Raw genomic sequence first — 10,280 nt, forward strand, 5'->3', positions numbered from 1 at the left:
CCAGTCTGACTCAGAAAAACTGGTCCATGCATTCGTCAGTTCCCGCATCGACTACTGTAACTCTCTGCTGGCAGGCCTTCCCTCCAAAACCATCCAGAGGTTACAGTACGTCCAAAAGAGTGTCCTCACCAAAACCTGGAAAATGGAACACATCACCCCAGTCCTCCATTCCCTTCACTGGCTCCCAATTAACCAGCGGATCAGCTTCAAGGTTCTCCTGCTGGTCTATAAGGCCATAAACCACTCCGGTCCGACCTATCTCCAGGACCTCCTCTCCCCTCAACCTGCGTCCAGGTCACTCAGATCTGGCAGCCAAAACCTCCTCGCCATCCCACGCACTAGGCTGTCGACCATGGGACACCGTGCTTTTTCCGCACTGAATCAGCTGCCGTGGTCCATCAAGGCCTCAGTCTCTATTGCTGCCTTCAAGGCCAGCCTTAAAACCCATTTGTTTTGCTCTGCCTTCCAATAGGGCCTGTTTTTTAATCTGCTCCTATGTTTTGTTTATTTTATTTTATTTTATTCATTTAAAATGTTTTCTTGTTTTAAACCTTTTTATTCTATTTACATTTTATTTTCCTTCTGCTGTGAAGCACCTTGAGAGCTCACTGAGTTTAAAGTGTGCTATATAAATGAAATCTATTATTATTATTATTATTATTATTGTTATTATTATTATTATTATTATTATTATTATTATTATTATTATTATTATTATTATTATTATTATTATTATTATTATTATTATTATTATTATTATTATTATTATTATTATTATTATAAATAGGGAATCGTTTAATTTCACAAATCAAATCAAATGTATTTGTAAAGCCCGAAATCACATGGAATTGCCCCTGTGGGCTTCACAAGTCAAGAAGAAACATCACAATAGATTCAGAACAAAAAACACCATAAAATCCACATACCGTATGCAACGCTCCTAGACATTCCTCAATGAAGATGAGAACGACTCACTAAAACCAAGCAATAGGAAAAAAAGCACCACAGGCGGCGTGGAGGAGAGAAACCTTCAAAGGATGTCAGTGATAATATAGTGTTGCTATGGATGATAGATGGATGCAGAGTAGAATAATTGGTATGTATGTATCAAATCATACATGAAACACGATGAAACACATACATACATGGTAGCAATAGTATCAATAGTAAGTACATAAGAACATTTAAAAAATAAAATAGAGCTAAGAACAAAAAAGCATAGGAATAAGAGCGCTGGTATGAAAATAAGGTGAAGGCTAAAAGTCAAGGCTCAGAGCTCAAAGTCTCAGAGTCACATTCCCCGGGTACCCATGGTATTCACTACAAGTTTAGTCCAATGAGAGAATGCATAAGAATGACTACTGGGATCATAGGTTTCACTCTCTCCTCTGTTATCTCCTCACCTGCAGTAAAGACAGGAATGGAATTCTGGAATAATTACTGGTAATATCTAACAAGATATTTTTATATTTGTATGCTCTGCAGGATGCCCTTGTTAATCTTAAATTAGTTCTTAAAGGGGAACGATCTTATAAATGGCCTTTTTCAGTGTTTAGCATTGTTTCCTGGCTATGTGGACTTATATTAATAGGATCTATGTCTCTAATTCTCATATTGGCGCATTCTTCCAATTCTCCACTCACAATATTCACCCTCACTGAACTGAGTCATCTGAAAATGTGCATATCTGTGATGTCAGAGATTTCTCAGCTGCATAATAATGTGGCAGTTGGTGTGGCAGTTGCCACCAGGCCACACAGTGGTTGGAGCCCAGCCTCAAAACGGCTTAAGATCTTGAGGTAGAAAAATGCTGTTTTTGATTACTTGATTAGAAATACAAAACAGTGAATTTTATTTGAAAAAAAAATTACAGAGGTGTTCCATAGACTCACAGGAATTGTGTAAAACTGCTCAAATAGTGAATGAAATAGTAAAATAGTTCCCCTTTAATGCAATGCTTAAGACAAAATGTATGTTGTTTTCAAGAGCTAGAAATATATCCGTTCGGCATTTGGAACGGACATTTTGTTAGTTAGTAGGTGAGAGATGTAAGGATATTCCACCGACATCCTTTTTTCAGGACTTCCCCGGCACGTTCGGAAAAGGAAGTGCTTGGGACCGCTGCTCGTTAGGGAGTTTTCCTAGCAGACCGACAATTCCTCGTCGGGGGACTGCTGGTATGCTATGGTGCGGTCGGTGGAAGGCTTCGAGCCCTGGCGTGCTGCCTTCCGAATGCTTTTTACCCCCGCACGGGTTAATTGCAGGCTCGACGTGGCAGAGCACGTCTTCAAGAGAGATGCGTCAGAGGGAATCCTTGACAACAGGGGGGTTGCCTGGGTCCAGCCCTAGTCAGGTACGGAGGGAGCAGCACGCGACATGGAGTCAGAAACGGAGGTGTCTGCATGTCTCTTTTGTTTGTTTATAAAAGTATGAGTCCGCTCTATGAAAGTGTTAAAACAAATGGGCAGTCATTTGCCCCCGCGACCCGCGTGTCGACTCGTGTGCACTCTGACCGGGCATCTCTACGTGGAGAACCGTCCAGAAGAGCTTGGCGCCTTCATTCAAGGAAAAAGAGGGCGCGTGACCAGCGGCAGGTGTACATCAACAGGTGCGTGCTTGTGCTTGTGTAAACTCGGTGGTGTGTGTCCTTTCTTTTTTGAGTGAATGGACCCCCCGTCATTTTCTGCTGTGTCTTCTTTCCCCCCCCCCATTTTTGTCTCACGACAACGTGGTATTGTATGTTTAGACATGTATTTATATATGTATATATGCATGGTAAGATTGACAATGGGGTACGCAGGGTAAATAAGACTATAGTGTCTTTCCCTGGTCGGCACCCCTCTGACAATTTTGTGTACTGAGGCGTGCTGCATTGTACCCATTTTGCAATCTGTTCATACGATTTTCAATCACTGTATCATGCTGGCTCGCGCCTTGTGTCACCTGTTTTTGAACAAGGTGAGGCGCCGTGGGGCCATGCAGTGTGTCCACACTTCCCACTCGTGTTATGTATGGCGAATTATGGATTTAGGCATATGTATATATATTTATATATATATATATGGTAGTTTGAAAACCATTTGCCATGTCTGATGTGGTGCCATACAATGGGTTTTTCCCCTCATTCTGAATTTTGTTGGCAAAGTGGAATTGTGACCAGCGTTATACCTGAAGGGGGTCCTTTACAATCTATTCATGTGTTGTGATATGATGTTTTTAGTCATATCCCCCAGGGGAATATGCCTAACATGATTCTCGACGGCTTGACGCCATGGTACCTCTCCTCTGTGAGGTGAAATGGTGGCATGTCTCGTGCCTTTTCTGTCAGCGAGTCCTTTTTTAGTAAAGAGAAATGCTGTCTGATGTGCTAGTTTTGGTCAGTGCCCCACCGGTTCTATTTGTAATGTGATTTGACCCCGCTGCCTCCTGGCGTTTAGCCCGGAGGACTGCGAACTGTGCTTGAGGTTCCGTTTCTTTTTATTTAAAAAGTAGGCTTGGAACTGGCGTTACTCTCGGCGGGGGCATTGAACTTAATCGTGTGTGTTGGATTAGGATATGACGTTTTAGTCTTATCCCCCATGAGAATATACCTGGTATAATTTCTGACTGTGTCTGATGCTAGATGGTTCAGTGACCCTGCAGTCTGTGTTATTTATAATAACGGTGGGAGCCGCTGTTTCCGGTGGCGCTCAGCCCGGAGGCAGGCGGGCGGTGTCTGGTCCCATTTTTTCAAATTGGGACCAGCGTTATACCTGAAGGGGGTCCTTTACAATATATTAATAATAATGAATAATAATGACTTGGATTTATATAGCGCTCTTCATGACACCCAGAGCGCTTCACAGAGTCCATTATTCGTTCATACACAGTCATACCGGTGGTGGTAAGCTACAATTGCAGCCAGAGCTGCCCTGAGGCAGCATATTCATCTGTATATGACGTTTCGGTCTTCTCCCTCGGGAGAAGGCCTGATGTGAGGGTCTGTGCTATATTTATTCATTAAATATCTTACATCCAGCTCCTCTGGTCAACCATGAGCGCAGGCAACACGCCACGTTGCTGCTCCCGCTGGGAGGAGGTAGGTGGTGACATATTGTATGTCTCTCGACTCTGCAGGGTTTTAGCTGCCTGAGTCTGTTCGTACATATTGTGATATGATACTGGCTGGCCTGCCGCCATGTTGGCGCCTGGGCTGTTTTTTGCATATCTGTATTTGCATATCTGTATTTGCATAAATAAGGAGGGGATTCCCCGCTATCCGTCGGCAGATATGTGGGGACCCTCGCTGGCTCTGGCGTTAGCGTGCGTGCGCACTTCCCCGGTTCGAGTTTCTTATTCAAGGCTCTTTTCGTCTCGCACTGTTTCTGGCTCTGCTGTGATAAAGCAGGTGCCACAGCCACGACGACCAGACAAAATCGGTTTCATTCTGAATTTTGTTTGCAAAATAGGTAGATTTTCCGGTCCCAGCAATGGGAACAAGTTTTACGGTCTGCCCCCGTTTCTGTGAAACGGGAGGGGGGAGGTTCAGACCCGTGCCACACGTGTCTCCCGATCGGTTGATTTTAGGAGGAGGCATGGTGAAGGTTCCCATCCTCGGTATGGGCTGTTAGACAGCCCCCCCTACTGCTGCAAAGGGGGATGACGTCTGCCCACACAGAGTGGTCTTACTTGTGATTCGAATATGGGGAGGGGTAACGCACAGTGGTACTGTGCTGTGTTTTCCCCCCCGACTCGTATATCAGTGGATGACTAGTGGAGTTTTTAGCTCGGCCACTGGGTTATGTCACATCTCACTTGGCGGACTTCACCGACTCCCCCTAACGTGGGGTGCCGGGCCAATACGGTGGGGAGGTAGTGGGCCTATTCTGCCTCCTTACGGCCTAATGTATTGGTAATTAGAGGTCAGTCCTCCCGGGTATCGGGTGTTTCTTCAACACTGCCGTTAGGAACCGGGCATGCCCCCGGATCTGTCGGAACAGCATAGAAACGGCGTTTTCTATGTGTACAGGTGGGAAGGAGGGTTTTTTATGTAGGTTTCCCTCGTCCGGGCTGACAGACTAAGGTATTGGTCAGCCTGTAGGTCCCTGTAACCCCTGGGGGGCTCAGTGAGAGGGCTCGTCTGGTTAGACGCAGCCAGAGACCCCCAAGAGAGGGTGATGGGGCAGGCCTGTGGTCACAGGGGGGGGGGCCCCACCGGTGGGTGGGTCAGTGAAATGCTGCTCTCGGGCGGTCAGTCTCTCTAGCGCCTCTGTGACTTACGGCCAAAACGCACACCCCCTGTCTGTTTTACGGGGGCGGCTGCATTAGGGGACACAGGACTCATCCTGGCCGCGCCGGGGCGGGGTCGGTCTTGACCTAGTGTCCACCAGGTGTCAGCCATGCTCTGCTGTACTGGTCACCTGTAGGCCCCAGCATTCCAGGAGGCTCACTGGCTCGGAGCTTCCGGTGTGGGAATGGGTGGGGCAGGCTTGCCGTCACAGGGGGGGGGGTTTCGGACAGCTGGCCCCCGTGGCGTGAGAAGTTTTCAGTTGACGTGCATTAGGCGCTGAGTGTATCCCATAGTGCGAAGCAGACAGCTACGCTAATCATATAACTAGGGTTATAGGATAACCTTTGTTTTGGATTATGGTGGTGTAATATATAGGCATGCATCAACTCTTAAACCTCTGGATCACTCAGCTCTTAGGTTTATTACTGGTGACAGATATGATACTCACCATTGTGTCCTGTATGATAGGGTGGGTTGGCCTTCTCTTACAGAAAGGCGCAACAAACACTGGTATTTATTTATTTTTAAAGCCCTTATTGGTAAACAACCTGTTTATATCTCTTCACTGTTAGATTGGAATATTGGAACTAGGGATGTCCCGATCCGATCAGGTGATCGGAATCGGCGCAGATCACGTGATTTTCAGAGGATCGGGATCGGGAATTTTTTTTAAATAAAAATCTGCAGTAAAAAAATTTAAATAAATGTTTTATTTTATTCAACAAACATGACCATGTTCATGTCTTAAACTCATACTGAGGCCTTTAGTTTTGGTTTTAAATTACATATCATCATTAATTTATTTATTGTCACACAGAGCAGAAGAATTTGCCAAAACAAATGCATTTCCTTTGATTTACACCGTTGCACGACAGTGACGTGGGCAGAAAATAGGAGACCTCACAACGCGTCGCCCCCAAAACACCGGCAGGTCCACCTGATAACTCGTAACACCTGAGCAGCTAGACAAAATGTCAGAAGTTTGGAAGCATTTTAAAATTGAAACCGAAGCCAGTCCAATACGCACACGTTCCGCGTGCGTTCAACATTATACCGGACGCGCGCCGACAAAGGACGGACGGATAGAGCACAGAGAAGTGCCCGCGTGGGATATTGATTCAACGTCAAGGTGGGACCGAGACGGAGGGATACACACGACGTGGTACATCAGGAGGACGCAGTCAACTCAAGGAAAGTGCAAACGCTAATGTTGACTGTTTTTCTGAGTGGAATCGACGTATTCTACTCATAGCTGTCAACATTGGGATTTGAAAAAACTGGATATTTAATTGTAGGCACTGTTTATATTGTACATAGTCCTGTGTGTTGTATATTGTGTCCTATGTTACTTTTGTGTTTATTGTCTCTTTCTATATACACCATGGGAAGGGGGGCACGTAATTGAATTTTTCTGTATGTCTTGCACAAATTGGAAAATGACAAAGTTGACGTTGACTTTTAACATGTGTCAGACACTAATTGTAATGTTAAAAACAGATACTGCTGTAATAAAGTGAAATTCTACCATGCCTCAATGTATCAACTTTAAACACCTGCTAAACAGGAAAAAGAGGGCCTTCATGGCAGGGGACACTGAGCAGGCCAGGGCTGTCCAAAGGGAGCTCAAAAAAGAGCTAAGGGCAGCCAAGGTCAGCTACAAGGACAGGCTGGAGGGCAGACTACAGGCCAACAACACCAGGGAGGTGTGGGCGGGGGTCAGGAAGATCACTGGTTTCAAACAGCAGGGCACAGCTGTGGAGGGCCCTCCAGAGCGTGCAAACGAGTTCAACTCGTTTTTCAACCGCTTTGACCAGAGTGGCCTCCCCACACCCCTCCCCCCACCCATCGACACCAGCACCAGATCACACCTACAAAGCAGCCCCCCCACCCCCCACCCCCCACACCCATCAGCAACGGCACCCCACCAGCAGACTGCCCACCACCCCCAACCCTGACGATCACAACCAGTCAGGTCAGTAGGCAGCTCTCCAAAATTAATGTAAACAAGGCCAGAGGACCGGACAACACCAATCCCAGGGTGCTCAAGGTATGTGCAGAGCAGCTGGCAGCACCGCTCCAGCATCTTTTCAACCTCTCCCTGAGGCTGGAGAGGGTGCCCCAGCTCTGGAAGACCTCCTGCATTGTCCCAGTGCCCAAGAAGGGACGTCCCAGCACCCCCAACGACTACAGGCCAGTCGCTCTGACGTCACACGTCATGAAGACGTTTGAGAGACTGGTCCTGCAACACCTCAAGCCCCTGGTGCATGACTCCCTCGACCCCCTGCAGTTTGCATACCAGGCAAACATCGGGGTGGAGGATGCCATCATCTACATGCTCCACAGAGCGTACACGCACCTGGAGAAGCCGCGCAGCTCAGTGAGGATCATGTTCTTTGATTTCTCCAGCGCCTTCAACACCATCCAGCCGTCACTGCTAGCGGAGAAGCTCTCTGCGATGCAGCTGGAGCACGGCTTGGTGGCCTGGATCAAGGACTACCTCACTGAGAGGCCACAGTACGTCAGACTAAAGGACAGTCAGTCTGACGTACTGGTGAGCAACACCGGCGCCCCCCAGGGAACTGTGCTGTCACCCTTCCTCTTCACCCTCTACACCTCAGACTTCTGCCGCAACTCCAGCGGGTGCCACCTGCAGAAGTTCTCAGACGACTCCTCCATCGTAAGCTACATCACCGACGATGATGAGGAGGAGTACAGAGCCCTGGTGGAGAGCTTCGTGGGGTGGAGCGACAGCAACCACCTCCAACTCAACACCAGTAAGACCAAGGAGCTGGTGGTGGACTTCCGGAGGGGCAAGAAGAGGCCCCCCCCGATTCCCATCTCCATCCGAGGGGTGGATGTGGAGATGGTGGACTCATACAAGTTCCTTGGGGTACACCTGAACAATAAACTGGACTGGTCGGACAACACAGAGGCCCTCTACAGGAAGGGACAGAGCAGGCTGTTCTTCCTGAGGAGACTCAGGTCCTTCAATGTGTGCAACAAACTGCTGCAGTCTTTTTACCAGTCTGTTGTGGCCAGCATCCTCTTCTATGCTGTGGCATGCTGGGGAGGCTACATCAACTCAAGGGACACCAACAAGCTCAACAAGCTGGTGAGGAAGGCTAGCTCCGTGGTGGGAGTCGAGCTACCTAGACTTGAGGTGATGGTAGAGAGGGGGATGATAAGGAAGCTGGATGCCATCATGGAGAACCCCTACCACCCCCTCTACGACGAGCTAGTCAAGATGAGAAGCTCGTTCAGCCACAGACTCATCCCCCCCCGACACTCAACTAACCGCCTCGGACAGTCCTTCATACCAGCGGCCATCAGGCTCCACAACAGTGGGCAGCGACTAGCAGCCTCCAGGCCCCACAACAGGGGGCAGCGACAGCGACTGCTACCAGACATTGACATGGGACTTATAGGAACCCAAGGGGGACAAAGTAGACTACCCTGGTACTTTGATTAATGTATACTCAGTAGATAGTAAATTATTATAACACTACCTCTTGCATACTGCACCTCATGTGACACTGTGAATAATGTGAATATTCCTCAGCTAGTCAGATAGTAAATTATATTGACCATATTGATCAAATTGTTTACACTGCCTGTGTTGTCTTTTACTACCTGTATACTGTGTTGTTTTACTACCTGTACCCCTCCCCCCCTCCCCCCCATGCTGCTATGATGCCTGAATTTCCCCAAGGGGATCAATAAAGGAATATCTTATCTTATCTTATCTTATCTTATCTTAAACATACACTAAATGTTAAAGCTAGAAATGTTCATTTCCATTATTTCCACCATGTGCAACATTTCCTAAGAACAGCAATGTCCATTCTATCAACTCCAAATCTGTGCTATGAGCTCAATTCTCCCGGTGCATGCAGAAGTAGAATTGCTGTCTTGTTTTGGATGAATGAGTAGAAATGAAAAACGGAAATCTTCTTTTATTAAAGTAGTTTTGACATGTGATATAGATAAAGATATTGTTTCATTGTGTATTGATTAACTTTATATTTGCTCTTCATTCATATTACACAAGTTATACTGGCACGTCTAATACAGCAATGGATTATGGGTAAATGCAACGTTAAAGCAGTGCCAATGTAAGACTGACTTTACATTAAACGAATGACAATAATATAGTATAAAGTAGGGTATTATTTGGACTAAAGAATGGTGTTGTCTCACCCTACTCGCATGTTGAGGGAGAACACCATACATTATACACTGAGAAACCTGAGAAACACTGAGAGTGAGCTCTCCGGGAACAACCCCACTTATAGTTATAACACTGCTAGCTGCTAGCCAACCAAGTGCTAACACTGCAACATATTGAAACTTTGCATATTTCTCGTATGGTGAATGTCGACTGGGGCTATTTCAAGGGAAAACAGGGGCTTGTCTCGCTTCGCCAGTTTCTGACAAAAATGTGTCAAATTGGTTACTAATGTGAAAGATCGGATCAGGAAAGATCGGTATTGACAGATACTCAAAATCACATGATCGGGATCGGATCGGGAGCAAAAAAAGGCGATCGGGACATCCCTATTTGGAACCTATTCAACTCGATCAAATGACTGGAAGGTTCTTAGGGTCCCTCAAGTTTGTTCTGATCTAGGGAAGTCAGCTTTTTCCTTTGATGCCTCTAACTCTTGGAATGTCCTCCAACTCTCTCTGAAGTTGGAGGTTCTACCTTCCCTTGGTATGTTTAAACTTATGATTTCAGACCATTGAATTTTTTTTTTAACTCTCTTTCCCACCCTTTCTTTTTCCATCTTTCCCCCATCCCAATGTTAGTCGTTATGCCAATTCCCAATCCCCTACCTGGTTGTTGCGTGCTCTGCCCCCTAACGTCGGTCTGGGAGGGCGGAGACTATCACATGCTTCCTCTGACACATGTGTAACCAATCCCCACTTCTTTTCACATGGCAGCGTGGACTCTCACTGGGGGAGTGTAACGTGTGGAAGGAGCACACTACCTCTCACAGGACCCGACCTTGCT

This window comes from Notolepis coatsorum (assembly GCF_963971535.1).
Source record: "Notolepis coatsorum genome assembly, chromosome: 6".
Taxonomy (NCBI): domain Eukaryota; kingdom Metazoa; phylum Chordata; class Actinopteri; order Aulopiformes; family Paralepididae; genus Notolepis; species Notolepis coatsorum.